At 39.3% G+C, this 22310-nt stretch overlaps 1 protein-coding gene across 1 annotated transcript in view; it reads right to left on the reverse strand.

Moving 5' to 3' along the window:
* DOCK2 (dedicator of cytokinesis 2) overlaps window positions 1-22310 on the reverse strand; it is a gene marked incomplete at both ends in the record, with an annotated part of 397682 nt that overhangs the window by 202008 nt on the left and 173364 nt on the right. The window lies entirely within an intron of this gene.

Genomic DNA, 22310 nt, shown 5'->3' on the forward strand with positions numbered 1-22310 from the left:
GGCTTGCTGTTCTAGATCCCTACCATGAGCAACCCCCATGGCACCTTCCAATACCTCTGTGATGCTAAGTTCCTTCCTTCCCATCCTGGGCTCATTAACCCAAAGGAAACAAAGAAAAAAAATGCTATGCAGAGCAGGAAGATAGAGGAAGGTTATAAGCAGATACCCTAGAAAAAAAAATTAGAGACACAAACTAGTGATTTTCTAATTTTGGGGGGTAAGTAACACAATAGAAGTGAGCAGGGTATAAAAACGCAAGATTAGCCTGCTGGGTTGGGTCATTTTTGGTTTTAATCAGTCCTTGAGTCCAAATCAAGGATTTATCATTTCACACTATGTGGGCCTTACAGTCTGTGGCAGAGTATGGTTATCCCAGGGTGTAAGGAATTGTTGCTGTCCTGTGTGTGTAGCTGCTCAGGGTCCACCTTAAACCATCATTCTTCTCTGCCTCAGATTGACTAGCAAATGGGTAGGATCTGGTTCGGGTTTGAACTTTAAAACTCCAGTTAATCCCCCTGAAGCATTTTTCATAAGATCCCATAGCCTGTCTGTCCTTTTCATCTAACTAGCAACATAAACAAGATTAAGATAAGGCACAACATTGGTTCTTACACATTCATCCCTGCAACAGCCTTGTAGATAGGATCAAAAGTATATTAATCTATACAGTCTCTTTTCCTAGTGACCAGGCAATGGCCACCGGAATGAAGCAGCAGCAGGACTGGAGATAAGGATTATATATAGAGAGAAAGATATATATATTTCCATTTTAGTATTAAAGATCTTTCCTTCCCAAAGTTTGAATTCTTTTAAAGTCTAATATTTTTAGACAAGACTCCCCCAAACATGGATCCAGTCAACTTACATAGCTGAACAAACTATGAAAAGTAGTATCATTAACTAATTGCTACATGTTCATGGGATGAAAGTTGGTGGGCAAGGGTTACATTCCTTCTCCTTTAATTCTCTACCAGCCTGTGGTTGGACTGATGCTGCTTAAAAAGGGATCCTAAAACCATCCACAAAGGAGGCATTTCCTAATCCCCTTCGCTGAAGACCAGGTGTCTGTGTTAGTCTTTGCAGAGTGCAGCATCTGTGTGAACATAGGATGCATGCACCCCACTGCAAATTGAGACTAACTGAGCAAACCACTCTCACAGTTTCACCTCCCCCTGTCACAGCGCTGCAGTGCAAAAGCTATTTCAGTGAGAGCAGAGAGGAAAATTTGGCAAGGAACCCCGGCTTGCACTATTTAAGTCTTAGAATGTCATTCAAGATGTTCTTGTTCTGTTTCTAGTGTAATGTTTAAACCCACAAAATGAGACTGGAATACATAACGTTAAGTTGAAATTAAGATAAATACACTTGTCATACTTAAGAAGCCACATTTCAATAAGATATGCTACCACTGGCTAAAAGCCACAAATCTTTCCGTATCTGCACAATCAACTCTCAGTTGGCCCCAACAACGGAAAAGAACAGCAAAGAGGATAGTCAAATAGAGCAGAATCATTTGGGATCTCTTACATAATTTTATCTTGTAGTAGTGCTTCCATCTTAATTTGCATTGCTTATGCCAATTTTGAAATTAATTCATATTCTCAGGCAGCATGCTAGAATTACAATAATCCCATTCCTGGAATTAAGAGACCCCAGGTAACAGAGCAGTGTGTCTCATATGCCTTTGGCGAAATGCTTGAAATTTCATCATTTTGTCTGTCTATTTTTGAAGAGAGTTATAAACACCTGCTCTACTTACTGTAACTGCTCTGTGCATGCTCCAACATCAAATAAGCAAAATGACCCAGCATTGAACTGGTTTGGCAAAGTGGGCCTGGAATGATGAAGAGGCATCTAAGGTAACTCACACAAGTATATAATACTTGGTGATTAAGAAGTGCATATTGTCATACACATGTTGGGGTCTCAGATAAACCCTCACCTGCAGTAAGTGATAGTGGGGTTGATAAATATGGACATTTCTAGAAATAAAACCAGACCAGATTATATGATTCTATACCAAAGCACAACACAGCATGGCTTGGGTCTCCAAACTGAAAGTGGCAAGGAGGTCATTTCTGAAAATTGAACATTTGAAATCAGTATGAAGGAAAAGTATTCAGTAAACATAAACAATCATTTCTCTGTTAAAAGAAACACACATATACAAATATCCAAACTCTATGCTCATCTACTCATGTGCAAATGGCTTCTTTGTAAAATATTATGTCACGTCTACCTTGATATTCTACAGAAACGCTATACTTGAGGTTATATGGCTTAATGGAAAGATATTAATTTAGCAAAAATTACTTTTATAAAATGGAAGGGAAAGAGATCAATCCATCAACTTAAGTGGCAGGAGTTTATGTAGCTGCTTTCTCTGTAGTTAAAAAAAAAAAAACGTGTATTCATTATACTTGGAACTTAACAGCTCATCTATAGAGCACCTTCTTAAAGACTATGTACTAATGTAAGGTTTTGTAAATTTCTAAACTGTTTTAAATGGGATATTATCTTTTGCAATAAACTTACATATTTTTCCTAGGTTTTAAGACTTGATTACTAACGTGGGTCACTTTTGGTTACAAAATATAAACTTAAGAAAGACACCTTAGTAGTCCTAGGAAAGGGGCTATATTTCATTACAATCACTTCTATATGTTTCCCAAGGAAACAAAGAACTAATTCAAAATTTAGTGCGGCAATGATCTCATGAAGCACCACATGTCCTGGGAGCAAGCAGGACATGTGAATCAATGGGACAGATCTTGGCTTCATTTATATGGGCACACCTTCCAAATTTTTATCATTATACTTGCATAATAAGCTACATGTGTAAGCTGTGATTTAGTCAATATTTTTCTTTCATTATTTTTCTCATAATTTTCATCCTGAAAAGGCAACTTTTTATCCCTAACATGACAAAAACCAATATGATGTCCCCAAAATAGAAGATAAAATCAAAATAATTTTATCAAATTCTTGCTAGAGACTGCTGAGTGTTGAAGGAGCTAAGTCCAGCTCTCTTTGTTAAAAAGGCAGATTAGCAAATACTCAACATGTGTTAAAACCACATTAACACCAAACACATTTTCTACTTGGATAATGAGGAGTTTTGAGACTATTATAAAGAAAATAATGTACCCATCACATGATTCCATTCTTCCCACCCCTGCATTGTCTGTGAAGCGCTTAAAATCCAGCTCATTAACAATTAAAGAGGGAAAAGAAAATGTTGCCCAAAGAACAGAAGTCTTAGCTTAGGTATTGGTCAGCTGCCTAATTTTTTTATGATGACCTTGAGAAAGTTAACCTCAGTAAGCCTCTTATTCCTTTTCTTATAGTGATGAACATAACCTTTGTCTGCTAGGGGGTCCTGATAATTAAATGGGTGAAAGCACTGAGCACAAACTTAGGCACACAACTGCTGAATAAATGCACAGTCATTCATTTGTTAAATGAAGTCAGTTGGGAGAGAGGACAGAAGAGATCTTCTTGTTAGGGGAAAGGATGTCCTGAGCTAATTCCATGCATGCTTTGTGGACCCCACCCCCACTCCAAACCAAAGCCATCAAGACACTGGGAAAGACAAATCCCATCACCACCAAAGGGAAGGTGGCTGGGACCTGAGGGTGGAGTTAAGCAGCCAGGCTTGGTATAAAAACCAGACACATGGGCCTTAGGGTCTCTCTCTCTTTTGCCTCCTGGCTTCACGGCTGGTGGCTCGCGGCCAGCTCTCAAAGTGCCATTTGGGATTCCAGATCGGCGGATCGGATAGGGTGCATTTAAAACTTTGTCTCCCACTTTTCTCCCTGAGTTGTACATTTCCTCATTTGCCCTTTCCTTGTAAACAAACCTTTTATTAACCTTTCGCGTGTGCCTGCAGTAGAGTATTAATAAGTCCTTTTAAGCGCGCGGGTGAGGAAACACAGTCAGGCAACCCGTTTTGTATCAGGGCTGCCCTGTAACAATGTGACCACAAAGGTTTTCAGAATCCAGCTTATTAAGATTTTCTAAGGAAAAGGGTGATAAAGAATCAACTTTTCCTGACCTTATTAAGACCAGAAAATGGCAGTAAATGTTAAGTAACAAAGTCCTCAGTGATCCAGAAGAATATGCAGGCACAGAAAGCACAGCATGGCACTCTGGGAAATTAAGGACTTTTTTTTATGTTTAATGAAAATATTTTTTTTATTCCCTGTCCACACTCCAACAAAAATATTTTATACCGCTTAATTTTTAAAACATAATATGATAATTGTAATGCAATATCTGCCATTTTAACCACTTCAAGTGCACTTTTCAGTAGCATTAATTATATTTACAATGTTATGCAATCATACCACACTGTTTCCAAAACTCTTTCATCAACCAGACAGAAACTCTGTGCCTATTAATCAGTAATCCCTTATCCCTCATTCCCTCTAACTCTAAACTCTAATTTACTTCTTGTTTCTATGAACTTGCCTATTTTAGTTTTTTTTTTTTAATTTTATATATATTTTACATTGTTCTTCCTTTTTGTACAATGCATGCTTTCTCCTCTCAGGTGTAGTCCCTGCAAAATTCCCATCACCAAATCACCTGTGCACCATCACCATAGTGCCCTGTGCAAGAACACATTCCCTCCCCTGTTTTGATCCCTCTCCCTCCCCTGAAGAGTGTCTCTAATTAATAGTTGCCTGTTTATTTTGTTTTTTAATTTATGATAATTATTTTTTTCCTCATCCCTTATTTGGTTCCCCTACATTTCTCCTATAAGTGAAACCATCCGATATTTTTCTTTTTTGAAATGAAGGATTCTTGTTGTGTGGAATCAAACATCCCAAAGGTGAAAGACACTGCAAGAGTTGGGCTCCTGTCATTTCAAGCACAGGATGATCTGTCAAAGGGCTCCAGCAATCACATAGCAGAAACTGAAGTTGGGAATTATGTGATTGGGTGGAATGTGTAAGGATCTACCAGATGCCACAGCCCAGGGCAGTTGTAGGAAACAATGACATTAGACTTGAAACCCATTCTTACCTCCAGGTAAGTTTCCTCATTAGCTGCACAGAGGCCTCAATATAACCTTCACAAAAGCTCTCATTTCCAGTTACTCAAGGAAACTTTGATATATGCTAAAAACATATCTCTGCTAGTTCCATATTACTTTTAAGTTTCAAAAACCTAGATATTTTATGGTCATTATGTTATAAAGCAACCCCGATATAAAATAAAATGGGTTGCCTGGCTGTGGGTCCTCACCTGCGCATTTAAAAGGGACTTATTAATGCTCCACTACAGGCACACACAAAAGGTTAATAAAAGGTTTATTTACAAGGGAAAAGGAATTATGGAAATGTACAACTCAGGGAGAAAATAGGGAAATAAAGTCCTTAATGAGTACTACCCGATCCGCCGACCTGGAAACCCAAAGGCACTCTCAGAGCTGGCCGAATGCTGTGAGCTGGCGGGGAGCCAAAATGGGGGATCCCCTCCAAAGCTCACGTGTCTGGCTTTATACCACACCTGGCTGCTTAACCCCACCCTCAGGTCCTAGTCACCTTCCCTTTGGTGGTGATGGGATTTGGAGTTCCCAGTGTCTTTTGGCTTTGGTCTGGAGTGGGGGGTGGAGTCTACAAAGCCTGTATGGAATTAGCTTTAGGACATCCTTTTTCCCCTAACAATTATGCCCATCAAGCATTGTTTTCAATAAAAAGCATTGAGGAACCACACTCAACAGTGTTTGACTGGTTTAATGGGCATAACCCCCTTTGGAGTCCTTTTACCTCAACAGCTGTCCTGTCAATCCCCCAGGTCCCCTTGTTCTTGGGATTTTGCTTGGGGCACCCAAACTTGCTGCTGGTTAAGTTAAATGTAGAGTCAGGCAGGGAGCCTCTTACCAGGACAAAAATCTTGATATGAGGATATCTGCTGAAAATATCAGGTAGACATTATAGTCAGATTAGCATAACCAGTTAGACCAACTTGACAGGAAATTAAGTGTAAAACAAAGACTAGAGATAGGATGTTTTGATCAGCAGCAACAATGGACCCCCCCCCCCCCAGCAACAGCCCCTATTCATCCTCCCCTATCTTGTGATAGACTATTATGCATCCCCAATCCACATCCCCGCCAACCACATTCCTCCACACATTCCTCCACAGACTTTCCCACCCGCTACATCTCTAGAGATGTAGTCCTTCTAGGCCTCTCTCACTCTCACTATGTGGACCTAGAGTTATTTTTTCTTCATCCTGTGCTTCTCTCAAGGTTGCTGCCCTGCGAGATGACATTGTCCCATCTTCTTTTAACCAAGTGACAGCTTGATTTCCTGTTGAGCACAATTAACACTCCTATCATAAATATATGATTCCTAGTTGCATCCTACAGGACTCTCAACCTATGAAGAATGAGCCTAGGGCTTGTATGGTTTTCTCATTGCCAGAGGCAGCCAGGTACCAAGCTCAGCATACCTATCAGTTTTATGCACCCTGATTCAAACTTTCACTCTTCTCTCAATGGCATCCACCAAAATATCCCAACTGGTCTCCCCACACCTACTCTCTTTCCCTTCCAATATATTTTCCATGCAGCTGTGAAAGAAGTCATTGACAAATTTGTATCTGAACCACATCATACTCTGGTGAAAACCATTCAATTGCTTCCTGATAAACTTACAACATAAGACCAGGTATATAGGGATGATCAGAAGGCACACCCTGCATCTCCCTGGAAGCTCCCAACATTGACACTTAAAAGATTTGTGTATACTCCCTAGAATATTCCCCATCACACTACCCTCCCTGTCCAGTTTTGAGGTCTGTTGGGACTTCCCAGGTAAAGCTTTCCATGAGTACCAGCAATGAAGCTCCAGACATACCAAACACCAATCTTATATACTCACCTGACACAGGGGCCCCTCCATCAAAGTCCTTAGCACAGTTGCCTTTGTACATATTGTGTCATTCTTTGATACAAGCCTTTTGCTTTCATTATCCTGTAATCTTCCTATGATAGAAGTCCTGCTTATTTTTGCATATCTTTGTATCTCAGCACTTAGCACAATGGGATTCAAAGATATGTTGCAGAAACAAATTAATGAATGAATTTGATCCACTGGAAAGACATGAAGAAATTATGCCGTGTTTTTCTTCATCTGTGCTCATGTGAGGATGGTACATAGATGTGTGTACATCTCTATTTGTGCTCCCAGAAGTATCCAGCCTTCCATTGACTAGGGCTTTCAGCAGCTAAGCTGCCCAGGGCTTCTAATTCCACAGTGGTCTCCAGGGCATTCAGGACCCAGGAATATCAAGCCACTACCATACTTTCCCACTGCTGCTCTTCCAACATCTTCATCCCAAATAGTGATGGTCTGGCTTAACCTTATTTTGAACAAATTGTTGTCATAATTAAACCCCAATGAGTTTGCACATTTTACCAAAATACTGCCTTCCTGTGTGAGAGAGAAAATTAGTTTTGAAATTAAGGCAAATTGTTAACTATATTCGTTGTAATGTTTCCATTAAAATGGCAGAATTTATTACATGTGACCTCATCCATTTCAGACAAAATGCATTTAAAGGAGACAGAGTCTATCTAACTAAAGAAGTATTTTGGGCAAACCATTTTGCCCTGGCTTAAACCACAACTACAATGAAAAGACAATAAAATAACACCACTGGATATTTTCTTCAAAGCAAATGAAAGCTTTATTATCATGATTGCTTTCAAAAATTCTCAGAATCCATAAGTAAATTATATTAAATTCCACTCAGATGAAAGCCATATTTTTTCCTCTTGGCAAAACCTCAATATGCATTTTTCAATCATCTGCTAAACACAGTGACCTGTAATCAGTGCCTGGGCTTGGTTTCCCAGGTAGCAAACACAATGCTGTAATACCCTGGTTATGCTGGCAGAAGAGCCTTCTTTTTCCTGAGCCAAATGAGCTGAGTCATTTTAATTGTTGAAACTGAGAGTAGTTCACATGGCTCTTCCAGCCAGCACACCCAGTCTGAGTGACCCAATCCCACAGGTAAAATTCCCAAATGGGTAATGGAGGAAATGAATAGTTACCTGTTGTTATTGTGTTTTGCTTGTTTAACACACACACACATACACATGATGCTTTCTGCAGCATTAGCATAAGGGATCAAAGAGAGCAAAGCAAAGCCACATGGACCATCAACACTCACCAACTCTGACCACCACTTACCTAATTGGATGGCCTGGAATGGATCTCCCCCTCCCTACTACTACACATCCATTAGTTCTAAGGAAATTTCTTAGGTAAACCTCAGTTCATAATTACTTTTTCTTTTTTTTTCCTCCAATAAGCAGTTTTTGATTCCCTTCTCGGTGCCAAGCAAGAGAACTACAGGTATCTCCCAGAGCTTATGATAGTCCAGAGGTGTTCTGATAACAAGCACAAGTTTTGTTCTGACTCAGCCACCTGATGCCACAACCCCTGTTTAGTCCCTCTTAACGCTACCCTGTTACTCTGTTTTGATGGTTGTCTTAAATTACAGCTATCTGTTGTTTTTCCCTTTTTGCCCCCACCATATGTTAAATGTCCTGAGAGTAGAAATTGCTTTGCTCACTTTGTAAAATCCACAAGTCTTTATTAGGTTAAAATGAGACTTGACCCTCATCAGCCCTGTCTGTTCTATGTGGACCACTGCACTGGCCTTTGAAGTCTATTTTCTCTTAGTTTGTCTGCTCCCACACACCCAGACTCTTTCTGGCTGTCTGGGGGATCTCCCTAAGACATACCTCTGACCATGCCACTCCCTGACTTCTGTATCTCTAATAGTACCCTACCACCATCCTAAAGCATACAAATTCTTCTCATGGCAAATAAACTTCCTCAATCTGACTCTTGCCTAGTACAGGAACTTCCTTCCATTCCATTTTCCCTCCTACTCTTCTCCTTACCTCTTTCCAAAAAGTAAAAGGCTATCACCCTGTCAATGACTTTGCATATGCTGATCCATCCACCTGGGATGCTGTTCCATTACTTATCTATCATGGGATATAATGTGAATGAATTAATAAATAGTAGACACACTACTGATAAAAGTTCTGTTCCTTGAATTTACAATGAATTTACAAGGCTAAGTGCCTTGCTTCCATTATCTTGTTTATTCCTCAAAAGAATTAATGAGGTAGCTAATATTTATACCCATTTTCCAGAAGAATAAATTGAGGCATGGAAGGAGATAAATAACTTGTCAAAGTCCATAGCATGAGGTGGAGAGGCTGAAGCCTTTCAAGGTCTTCCAAACTTGGAAACAAATTGTTAATTCCTATGCCAGACAGTAAGTTGCAATTTAAATGTCACCTCCTCTCTGTAACTTTTTCTGATCATCCCCCGCCCTTGCCATGGGATTAGTCACTCTGTCCTCTGAGTACCCACAGCACTTTGTACAGACTGCTGTTTATATTATCTTGACATTTCTTTTGTCAATCTCTCATGTTCATCTCCACCAGAGAGCAAAGTCCTGGGGGAAAGAATTGTAGCCAGCATCTCTGAGCTGTCTGAGTATTTATCACATTGTTTGAGATGCTATAAATGCTTTATACTTGATTGTTGGATGAATGGGGGCAAAATATGGATAGAAAAACAGTCCAGGGAATATAGACAGACCAGGACAGGGCCAGAAGCCCTGACTTCTGCCCATAACTTTTTGCACAATTTTAAACTTCTGTTCCCATTTCCATCTTTAAAATGAAACCATCTGCCTTTTTGGCTTCACAGGCTGGTCAGAAGATAAGTGAAATTATATATATGAAAATGCTTTAGTAAGTTTGACTAATTCATGCATTCCTATTTTTAAAGAAATGGGATTTGAAGGTTTTTTTTTTCCTAATGACAAAAGAAAAGTAAAATCATTAAAAAAAAAAAGTGAAACTACAGAAATGCACAAATCATGTCTCCGTTAGCAGAAGATAATGTTTGTATCTTTTAGCTACAAAACAAGGTTCCCAGGTTGGAACTCTGGAACATCTAGGGTCTCTGGGTAGGGGCTACATATTTTTTCCCTCCTGACCTTCAGGGTACCTTATGACTTTCTTACTGTGGTTGTTTTTATATTCCTGCAATCCTTCTCTATATTTAAGTCATAGACTGTTCTTGGGTTATTAAAAAAATCATCATAAATATTCAGTGGCCACACAAATGCATCACAGTATGAATGTAGCTAAATCTAGAAAAATGGACTGTAATTTTAAAGGATTATTTGACAGAATTGATTCCTTTGAGTCATGTAAGAAGAACAGTGCCCTGGGTAGGGACAATGTGGACCAGTGACCTGTGAGGCGAGCCTGTTTCATTTGCAGTATTCCAATAGGGTTTCTCCGTGAGCAGCTTCAGTGGCTCAACAGTTCTCAGGGAAGGATACTCGGTGATGGAATTTGTCCTTCCAGTCTGGGTTCCAGGCCTTTGCAGCAAACATAAGGTGGTCAGTCTCATCTCAAGGGAGCTTTATTCACAGCCCAGCTTAGCAAAAGCTTAATATTACTTCACAATCCAGGAGAGCTCCCAAAGCCATGAAATAGCTTGAAATCTTATTCCTAACACTTGTGTCAAAGCAGGGAGGAAACTATACCCCTGAAGGAGGATAATAATGACTCCATTTGTTAGGTCCTGTGCTACGAGCTTTACACATACATTTCTGTTCAATCCTCAACATAGGTTTGATAGGTAATGACCATGATTAGCCCCACTGAACAGATGAGGAAGCTGAGGAGCAGAATTGTGAACTAGAAAAAATTCCTGGCAATGCAATAAGGTCTCCTCAGCCCTCAATATAAACAGGACATTCAAATTCTATACCATGTGCTCTAACTCCATAGCCCTGTGAAAGCAATGCTGGGTATGAAATTGTTCAGTTGATACTCAATGGCAGACATAAAGTTCTACATTTTTCCAAGGACCAGAAAAGGCAATCCTCTCTTCAGGGCCAGGAAATAGGACAGGAGGAAGAGTGGAGTATGACCTTTAAGAATGCATGTAAAAATATTTGTTCCAAAGCAGATCTATCCAAAAGACATTGAGATATTTGTGAGGTGATTTCATTAGGAGGACGACATATTGGCCTTCTGTGACTACATTTTTTTCCTAGTGCTTGATGGGCAATCTTCAAAATTGGTCTCTGCCTCTCCCTCTCTGGGAGCTGACAGAAGCAACCCTGGGTGCCCAGTTGAGCCTCTCTAGGAACCAGCTTCCATAGGGCCTGAGCTCACTTTCCTACAGACCCACATGGTGTGTCCCTGAGCAACATGTGAAAGTGTTGTGGCATCAGCAGCATGGCAGACACTATCTATGTACACTCTTTAGTCAAGGCCAATGTCTGCTTGATTGGGCAGGTCAGAGAGAATGCGGTAGCTGTTAGAACAAAATTAGGAACCTCATAATTCCTTTTAATTCCCATTATATGGCCCATCATCGAACAGAAGGCAAGTTTGAAGAATGAAACCAACTCTTTTATGCCTCATATCTCAAATTTTAATGTGTCTAAAATAATTCTATCACAGAGGGCTAGTGAAATAATTGGGAATTTTATATTTAAAAAAAAAATAAGGAAAAGCCTAACAGGAAACATATCTTTTGTCATCTTATTTTTTAAGTAAGAAGTTTTTTAAAGCTAGACATTAATTTGTCATTGCAATTACTTCTTTCCATTAATTCTCTCCAATCAGCTTGGACTGAGTGTCTGGTACATGCCAAGCCTTCATTCAATGACTGGGGTCTGAAAGGTAATAGAGCACAGTCCCTTTCCTTACAGATCATAGTCTACTGAGAAACTTACATAGGTCAAGAGAAAATTCCCTTATGACATGTCATGACAAATGGACCCAGAGCAATGATTTCATGATGAAACATGATCTTGAAGAGTGAGAGACTGTTTCAAGGACCAAGAGATGGAGATGAATCGAGAGATGCTGCTCCCACTTACAATGCCCTATTCCTTCCTCGACCTAAAGTTTTCAAGTCAATTAAAAACAAGAACTAGTTCTTTAAATTCTATCCAGTACTGACTTCTCTATGTTATGGGTTCTTTATAAGTTATGCTGTTAATCCATTTTTGACATATTTATTATATTGTATTAAATTTTTTATATTTTATTATATATATTATATGTTATAGAATAAGTACAACCTGATATGCAATTACTAAAATCCTTATTCAAGCAAAGCTTCCCCATTCACCAGACATACCCTCCATCTCACCATTCATATTACCATATCAGCAGCAACCAAGCTACCCTGAGGTAATGATGCCATCTTTTGTTTATCAACTGGAATTTCAGGTCTCATATAATTTTTACTACTTTCTTAAACTAATCTATCTTATTAATAACTCTCTCTTACTAAGGAATTTACTTAGTTTGATTAATTTATCACAGGAAAACAATTTCCTAGACATGTCTAGCAAAATGTATAAAATATCAGCTGATGTGGACTGTAGCTTCTTCCTTCCCAGGCATGTGATGCTAGGCAAGGATCTTAAGCAATCTGAGTACTGTTTCTTCTTTGAGAAGGAATCATATTTTTTTGCCATAGATTAAATGTGATAATGCCCTTAAAGCACCATTTCCATCACATCACAGGCTCTCAAGAAATGTTAACTACTATTATTACTGACACATACATCCTCCCCCACACCTTTTTACTTGTCCAGTTATTCAGCAATGACTCTTTCTCCTCCCTTGTTCTCCAACATAAGGCTAATAATAGTAATGCTTATTAAGGAAAAGAATGATGGTTTCTATGTAAATAAAACAGTAGGAATTGCATTCCTTCGGTAGGGGTTCATTGAGATCATCCTTTTTGGCAGGGACACGTGTTTCCTACAGATGCAGAGGTAATGAAGTCAGGAATTATTCTGCAGAACTAAGAAGGATGTTTGCATGATAGTATGATGAGTGCATGAAGGAAGTTCAAGCTGAAAAGCAGTATGTGGATCAAGATGTGCCTCCCAGGAAAAACATGAAGAAGTAAGAAGTAGAAGGTCTTGAAAGGAAAGGTAAGAAGAGATTATGTGCTGAATGCAGGGAATGACAAGCAGAGGGACACAAAAAGAGTGTTTGGAACTTACAGAGCAGTCTGTTGTGTTGGTATAAAAGTGGAAGGTAAAGACCATGGGGAACGAGACAGGAGCAGACTAGGTACCCTGAGGACCATGGGGAGTATCTGGGTCTTTGTGCTTGGCTACTGTGGGACACTGATGCTATCTTACCAAGAAAGTTCCACTTAAAAGAACACATTGGCCACAATGGCAAGAATTCAAAAGGGAAGAAAGAGGAAACAGTATGTCTGTTAGAAGACTGAAGCAATAGCAGTAGATGGTCAAGGCCATATTCGAGTAAGGAGCAATGTGATGGAGAATAGCATTTGGATTTGAGAGACCTTTATAACAGAACCTGGAGAGGCACTAGATGTGGAAAGAGGAGACTCCATCTCCCTTTAAAACCTTTCAGAATCTCCAAGTCTCTATTCTAGTTTTGACTTCTTTGAAGCTTCCTATTTCTTAAGTGCCAACACAGAGACAGTTCTTGTTCTAATTTGATAGATTTGATGGTAAAATGGCCAGGGTTGAGGTGATTGACCATAGAAATATCATTGCTATAATAAAACCACCAAAAATTCTGTGCAGTTTTTATGGGTTTCTGAATGTTGATATTTAGGTAATCTCACTAGATAGCATAGTTTAGGTAGGGCAGCAAAATGGGTTTAAGTTGGTCATTATTACTTTAAAAATATTTGATGCCTAAAAAGAACTTAAGATATTAATAGTGTAGAAGTGAATGAAACAGCACTTAAGAGCAGAGACTCTAGAAAAAGTACTGCTTGGGAATCCAAATAGGAAAAGAAGAAGTCAAACTATCACTATTTGCAGACGATATGATATTATACATAGAGAACCCAAAAACTCCACAGAAAAGCTAATTCAACTCATCAATCAGTTCAGTAAAGTGGCAGGATACAAAATCAACACGCAAAAGTCAGTAGCCTTCCTATACACAAACAATAAATCTGAAGAAGAAGAAATCAAAAAGACCATCCCTTTTGTTATTGAAACAAAAAAAATCAAATATTTGGGAATAAATCTAACAAAAGAGGTAAAGGACCTATACAAAGAAAACTATAAAACACTGTTAAAAGAAATAGAAGAAGACACAAAGAAATGGAGAGACATCCCCTGCTCATGGATTGGAAGAATAAACATTATTAAAATGGCCATCCTTCCAAAAGCAATATACAGATTCAATGCTATTCCAATCAAAATTTCAATGTCATTCTTCAAAGAAATAGAACAATTATTGATGAAATTCATATGGAATCACAAAAGACCCCGAATAGCCAAAGCTCTCCTGAAAAAAAAAGAAGGGAATGGAGGCATCAGACTCCCAGAATTCAAACTATACTACAAAGCCATAATCATCAAAACTGCATGGTATTGGAACAAGAACAGACATACAGACCAATGGAATCGAATAGAAAATCCAGAAATAAACCCACAGATTTATGGTCAACTAATCTTTGACAAAGGAGCAAAGACTATGCATTGGAGCAAAGAAAGTTTGTTCAATAAATGGTGCTGGGAAAACTGGGTCGCTACATGCAAAAGAATGAAGCTTGACCACCACCTCACACCATACACAAAAATCAACTCAAAATGGATTAAAGAACTAGACATAAGACCTGAAACCATAAAATATATAGAAGGAAATATAGGCGAAACACTACGTGATTTGCACATCAAAGACATCTTTACAGACACATCACCCAAAGCAGTGATAGTGAAGGCAAAGATAAACAGCTGGGACTATATCAAATTAAAGAGCTTTTGCACAGCAAAAGAGACAATAACAAAAACAAAGAGAAACCCCACCAACTGGGAGAACATTTTTGCACCCAACACTAATGATAAAGGACTGATCACAAAAATCTGCAAAGAGCTGATGAGACTCAACAACAACAAAGAAAATAATCCAGTCAAAAAATGGGCAGAAGAGCTAAAAAGAAACTTCTCTGAAGAGGAAATGCAAATGGCCAACAGGCATATGAAAAAATGTTCAACATCACTTGTCATCAGGGAAATGCAAATCAAAACTACCATGAGATACCATCTTACACCAGTGAGAATGGCACATATTAAAAAAACTAGCAACAACAAATGTTGGCGAGGGTGTGGAGAAAAAGGAACTCTTCTGCACTGTTGGTGGGAGTGCAAACTGGTCCAACCACTGTGGAAAGCTGTGTGGAGATTTCTGGACCTACTAAACATAGAGCTTCCATATGACCCAGCAATTCCACTCCTAGGTATTTACCCAAAGGACACAGAAACATCAATTCCAAAGAACACCTGCACCCCTATGTTTATAGCAGCACTGTTTACAATAGCTAAGCTTTGGAAACAACCCAAATGCCCAAAAATAGATGACTGGATCAAGAAGATGTGGTACATATATACCATGGAATATTACTCAGCATTCAAAAAAGATAAACACATGCAATTTGCTGCAACATGGATGGCGCTGGAAGGGATCATGCTCAGCGAAATAAGCCAAAAAGAAAAAGAAAAATACCGGATGGTCTCACTCATAGCAGGAATCTAGAAAACTTAAATAATGGACCAGGAAAATGAATAACTATAAGAAAGTGAAAATCAAAATCAACAAAAAACTATGAACCAGAGACACTTTTAGGGGGGCGGGGGCGGGAGGGGAGGGATTGGGGTCAGAATGGGGGGCTGCAATTGTATGGGGAATATAACAATAAAATTTATAAAAAAAAAAAAAAAAAAAAAAGAAATCTCTATTTAAAAGTCTAAAAAAAAAAAAAAAAAAAAAAAAAAAAGAAAAAGTACTGCTTGGGCTCAAATCCCAGTTCTTCCATTGATAATCTGTGTGATTACAGAGAAGTTATAAAATCTCTCTGTGCCTCAGTTATATGCAAAATATGAGATCCTGATGCAGGTTATATGAGGTAAAATATATAGGTGCTTAACTCCTTCACTGGAACACAAGATCTTCCTTCAGTAAGTGACAACTTTATTATCAATATTATTTGTTAACATGGTGTTGGGTTGCTGCACAGTCAAGAGTCCACCAACCATTTCTTTTTTTTTTTTAAGATTTATTTATTTATTTATATAAGAACCGGGGTACAGGCCAGATGCGCGGGAGGGTGAGAGGATTCACTAGAGACAGAGCGGGGAACAGAACAGGCAGACTGATGAAATTACACTGCTGAGGGGAGCAGTGGGCGTGACAAGAGAGGTCTGCCGCACCATGTGGGAACCTGGCCAGCCGGCCAGGACAGAACCAGCACTGCAAAGGCTGCGGACAGCTTCACAGTGCATTGCTCAACCAACTGCGCCACCAGGGGAGGCCCCCACCAACCATTTCTGGCTGGGATCCCACCAGTTCATATCCATGGACCTATAACTAATTATCTTGCTGTAGCCCCGCACAGTCCTTGGGGAGTCTCTGGGCTCCTATTCCAAAGCAAAGTTTATACATAGGTGTGCCACCCACCATTTGGAAAGGGAACTCAGAGCTTTGAAGCCCATGTTTTCTGATGACTCAGGCATTTTCCAGTGTTGTTGTGAGGTGAAGTGGTGGCGGATGGGGTGAGTTCCTTTTTTTTTTTTTTTTTAACAAACTGCTGAGAATATCTGGAGCTGGCACAATGCCAACTGCATTTACCTTTATTTAATCACTCAGTAGACTCCTCTGCGAAAACCAGGGTAATTAGGCCCAAAATTTATCACCCAAAGGCTTATGTTAACTACCCGATATAAAAGCTAGATCCCAATTTCAACAAAATTACCAGATCATTTCCCTTCCAAGAACTTCTGGCAGTGTTTAAGTTCTCTGGTTGATTCTCTCTATGGGAGGGTCTGTCCCCAGCACTGGGAAGTAGAAGGCAGGGGGGCACCATCTCTAGAGCAGTCAGCAGGATGTACTGGCCAGGGAGGGTTCCCTGAAGTACCCCCTCATCTACTACACACACAAGCCTGGAGAATTTTCCTCACATTGCTTCTGACCTATGGGGCTGAACAATGCCTTACTAAAGGAAACATAGGGGACTGGATAAGTCAGACATCCCTGGGCTCAGATATATGCTGTCTGACTCTGGCCAGGATGCTTCTATACTCTGATGATCAGATTATTCTCGTAACCAACAGGAGATAGTGATAATTACCTGTGAGAACTCAAAGATGTGTTCTACCATACGGTAGGGATTTTCAGTCAAACTTTTTTTCTTATGTTATATTTAACATCTCTGAAGATTATCATTAGTGCAATAATCAACCACTGTGGGGCAGTTTAATTGGTAGCATGTTCTCTTTCTTATGGACATAGAAAATCATGGTGCATCTTATACTTGACAAAATATGACAGAAATTATGACACAGAAACTCTTCCCTGGTAAAACGCAGACTCTCAGAGATTATTGGGGTTTTCCATTACTCTTCTCCTCTTACACCATAACCTTCTTAATGGAACCATGAATATGTAGGAAAAAAAAAAGAATATTACCAACACAAGAGCTTTTGGATTGAGTCAGAAAACAACAGTGATTTCTATCAATAGGTAATATTTGCAAATATCCTGCAGACCTCACTGAGCCCCAATCTAATGCTTATAACAGACATATCTAATTACTTTAGCACTTCTTTTCACTAAGGTATAGCCTCTGAATCCTTCTCAACACAGTTCTATAGGCTGCCACTACCAATCCACTAGAACTAGCACATGAAATGAAATCTATTTTATATCCCTGACTCAGGAACTTTGGAGATAGGGAAAGAGAAAAGATATTGGCCAAAACAGGAAATGTAGATATAAGACAATGACCTCAAAAATGCTAAGAGTTCATACACAGAATAAACCATGATCTAGAGAGATGAATCCAGCATAAAGTCACAGAGCCAACTTTACAGTATTAGTGTGGAGACTTTCTCCTGTTCTCTGTGCTTTCCACCTACCCAGGCTGTCTTTCTTAACATCAAGGTCAAACTTGTTGGTAACAAGTGAACTAACAGATCTCTAATAGACTGGACTCTGGCAAAGAGAGGAAGAGGGGGCAGCAGTCATGTAAAAGGTCTTTTTTTTTTCCTTTGCTTGTTGTTTTTGTAAAATTTTCCTTTTGCTCATTTGCCACCATCAACACTTGATTGTGCAGGCAATCTATGGAAAAACTCAGGAATTGCTATTTCCAGCAAATGATAATTACAATGTTCCAGGTACCAGAGGTGATCCATCATAACCCTATGCATCCTGTAATTTTAATAGCTAACACCTTTTATCACAATGTTCCTACTCTTACGAATCAGAAATGAAAAATCACTATGTAACCCCACATAAGGATGTGAGACCAACCTGCTGCCCCACACCTGGTCAAGGACTTCTTGGGATTTCAGAGATACTAGACCTACCTAGTATTTGCATAAATATTGATTGTTTAGTATTCCCAAGCAGTAGAAACTAACAAACAAAAGTCACACCTGGAAAATTAAAAGTGATGGTTGGAATGGAGATGTCTCTTCCTCGTCAAATTTCAATTTGAAATTAAATTGGGGCCTTCACAGCTAAGACAGGGAACTCTGACCTCTGAGTAATTACTTTCTAACACCATTTTTCCCTTTAATTTGGAAGAGATATTTCTAGTTTAAGAATTGCTGAAAAGACCCATTTTATGAAAATGAGGCTAGCTCTTAAGAAAACCCTGTTCATGTCTTCCTTTGAGTTCAGGCACATTCCCATTCCTGTTGAGGTGTGTTTGCTACATACTCTAGTGCTCCCCACTCAACACTTGCACTGTTGTAATTACACTAGCTAATTCAGGAATCATCGAGACTAATGACACAGCTTACAACTTAGAAACTGAGAGGAATCAGACTAGGGGGTGGGTGGGTGGGGACAGGAAAGTCTGAACAGGCAATTCCTTACACTGCTCTTGCATTCCAGATATTTAGAAAAAAAAACAAAACATTCAATGCTGAACTAAGAGTAATCCAAATTGAAGGAAAAGCATGTACAAAAATAAAAAAGTATAACATAAGACAGCATTTTCAGGGATTTGTTCACTTCATCATTTTCAACATATATTTATCAAGTATCCAGAATACCAGGCACTCTGCTGCATGCTGAGGATGGAAGAATGAGTAAATTCTAATGCCTGCCCTCAAAGAGGCCCATGGAATTTAGGGGTGGAATATAAAAACAGAAAATCATGTTGCATCAGGGGCCCAATGACCGAGAGTATGCAGAGGCTCTAAGAGCAAATGGGGAACTAACAGGGGAGGCACTGAGGCCAGATGTACTGAAAACAGTAGGACTTGGTAGGTGATTAAAAGTGGCAAGCAGGTGAATGGGGCAGTGTGTGTGTGTGTGTGTGTGTGTGTTGGAGGAGTGGCAGGTATTAAGGGTAGCTCCTCTGTTTCTGTAGGTCAGAACCATAAGTTAAGAACATGAAGTCAGTGAGAGTGTGAGGAAGGCCCTCAGGGGCTGCTAATAAGTAGGGGCTAGACGTGGTGAATTTGAAGTAATTTAGAGACATCCCATTGGAGGAGGTCCTGGTCTTCCTGAGGGCACAGACCATAATAATTCATTTCTGAGTCTTTGTCCTGAGTTTATGAGAGGGCTCATAAAATACCAAATGAATACATAAGTGAATATTATGTACAAGAAATATGTGTAAATGCTTTTTGGGTGTTACTGAATTCTCCCAGCAACTCTATCAGGAAGGTCTATTATTAGCCCACTTTACAGAGAGGTCTAAGTCTAAAATACTTATACTGTAAAAGAGGAGCTACAGCACATTCACAGATAAAAATGATTCAAAAAGAGGCAGGGCACATGAAAAGAAGCTCAACATCATTAGTGATCAGGAAACACAAGTTAAAATCACAGTGAGATGCCATTAAAGTTGTTATATTCCAAAGGATTGACAACATTAGGTGTTGGTGAGGATATAGATAAACCAGACCCTCACACATTGCTGGTGGAAATGTAAAATATATAGCCACCATGGAAAACAGTTTGGCAGTTTCTTATAAAGTTAAACATACACTTTCCATATGCCCCAAAAATTCCACTCCTAGATTTCTACCCAAATGTAATTAAAATACATTCACTTCATAAAAAAACTTGCTTGTGAATGTTTGTAGCAATATTATTCATAATTGCCAAGAGTTGGAAGCAATTCAAATATCTCCCAACTAATGAGTGGATAAACAAAATGTGATATATTCCTAAAATGTCATACTATTAAATTAGAATTAGGAATTAAGTACTAAAACATCCTAAAATATGGATAAACCTCAAAATATTATGCTAAGAAAGAGGTTAGACACGAAAGACCTCAAATTGTATGAATTCACTTATATGAAATGTCCAGAAAAGGCACCTATAAAGACTGAGAGTAGATTAGTGACTGCTTAGGACTGGGAGGATATGGATGAGATGGGAAATGACTGAAAATGGAAATCTGGGGGATGAAGGTAGATTCTAATTGAATTATGGAGATGGTTGCACAGCTGCATACATATGTGGAAACTGGTAAAACTGAATACCTTCAATGGTTAGATTTTAAAACATGTAGGGCCTCCCCGGTGGCGCAGCGGTTGAGCGCTGGGTTGCGAAGCTGCCTGCGGCCTCTGCGGCGCCGGTTCGATCCCCGGCTGCTCCCCGGCCACCGGAGGAGGATCGCAGGAGGAGGATCCCACATGGTGCGCAGACCTCTCCTGCCACCCGCTGCTCCCCTCAGCAGCGTACTTCAGTCCCTCTGCCTGCTCTGCTCCCCACTCTGGCTCTGGTGAATTCTCTCACCCTCCCGTGCTTCTGACTGTACCCAGTGCATGTATAAACAAAACAAACAAACAAATATAATAAATAAATAAAAACATGCCTCTATAAAAAAAAATAAAAATAAAACATGTAAATTATATTTCAATGAAATTGTTAAAAGAAAAAAAGAATTGAGCAATTTAGAATGGGGGAGGTTGGTGAGTTTCAGGGCAGCTTCATAAGAAAAATACATTTCTCCTGGACTTGAAAAGTAGATAGAATTTTAATAGACAGCAAGGACCCAAAAAGGAACTACAGACAGAAAAAGTGGCACGAAAGTGAGAAATTGCCAGGCATGTTTGGGCACTATCCATGGGTATATCCATTTTCAGTGGATACTTGGATAGAGAAAAGTACAGGGAAGGCCTGAACAATTTGATTGTGGCCATATCTCAGAATGACCAGATTAATGCACTTATGACTTAATTTTTTATACAATGGGGAGTCATTAAATATTCTAGAATAGGGGAGTGTCCTGACAAGGATGAATGGGACAGCAGTAAAGTGTGTTGGAAGGGCAAGTGACCAGGACAGAGCATCAAATAAAAAGCTCAGGGAGTTTTTTTGGCTGTAGTGAATGAAGGTCAAACTATGCTCATTTTTCTGTCTCAATAAAGCAAAGGCATAGAGAGATGACTTACATCAGAAAGAAAGGGAAATGATAATGGATATCCATTATTTGGGGATTTCTATGATCCAGGCACTGTTTCAAAGAATCACAGTTATAAAGGAGAGACAGAGAATTAAGAGCTTGCTCTGTACAGAAGGAGCCAAATACGTTGACTACCATCTTTAGGTCTGACTCCAAAGAGAAGGATATTAGAGAGGTCATAAAATGCTTATCTAAGGAGTTTTATGGGAACTGCAGTTATAAAAACTTGTAACTGAATCAGAAATGGTTGAGACAAATGATAGAGACCAATTTACATGGCTCTGTGCCTCAGAAAGGCAAGCGTGCTTGGCACTGCTGGCTGTCACCACTCCTTTGATAGCCATAATGTACATTAAGTAAATATGCATTGACATGAGCAGACAGAAGCAAATGGGAATAAAAAGATTTCTATTTGATCCCTTCTTGGGATCAAATCCTTGCAAAGTTACTGTCAGAATCACACTCAACACCTTATATTCTGTCTCCCTAAGGCAGGATTATAGTATATTGAGAATCAACATTCCACACCTGATGTACATGTACATTTAAAGCAGCGTTCCCAAACTGGTTTTCAGAGAGCTGAAGCTAGCTGTCTTGGGATCACAGAGTGTTTACAGCTATTTTTTTAATTAGCTGGCAACACTTAAAGATCAGGAAATTTCACATAAAGTATAAGGATTTCAGCTTCTCTTGAGACATTGGGGGGTTTGGCAACTATATGGCAAATCCCACATGGTGTTAATCAGAGATGAGTAGCACTTGTCATCCTTAAACCTTAAAGTCCCTACCTGGTACATTTCA

Source organism: Talpa europaea, assembly GCF_964194135.1.
Source record: "Talpa europaea genome assembly, chromosome: 9".
Taxonomy (NCBI): Eukaryota; Metazoa; Chordata; class Mammalia; order Eulipotyphla; family Talpidae; genus Talpa; species Talpa europaea.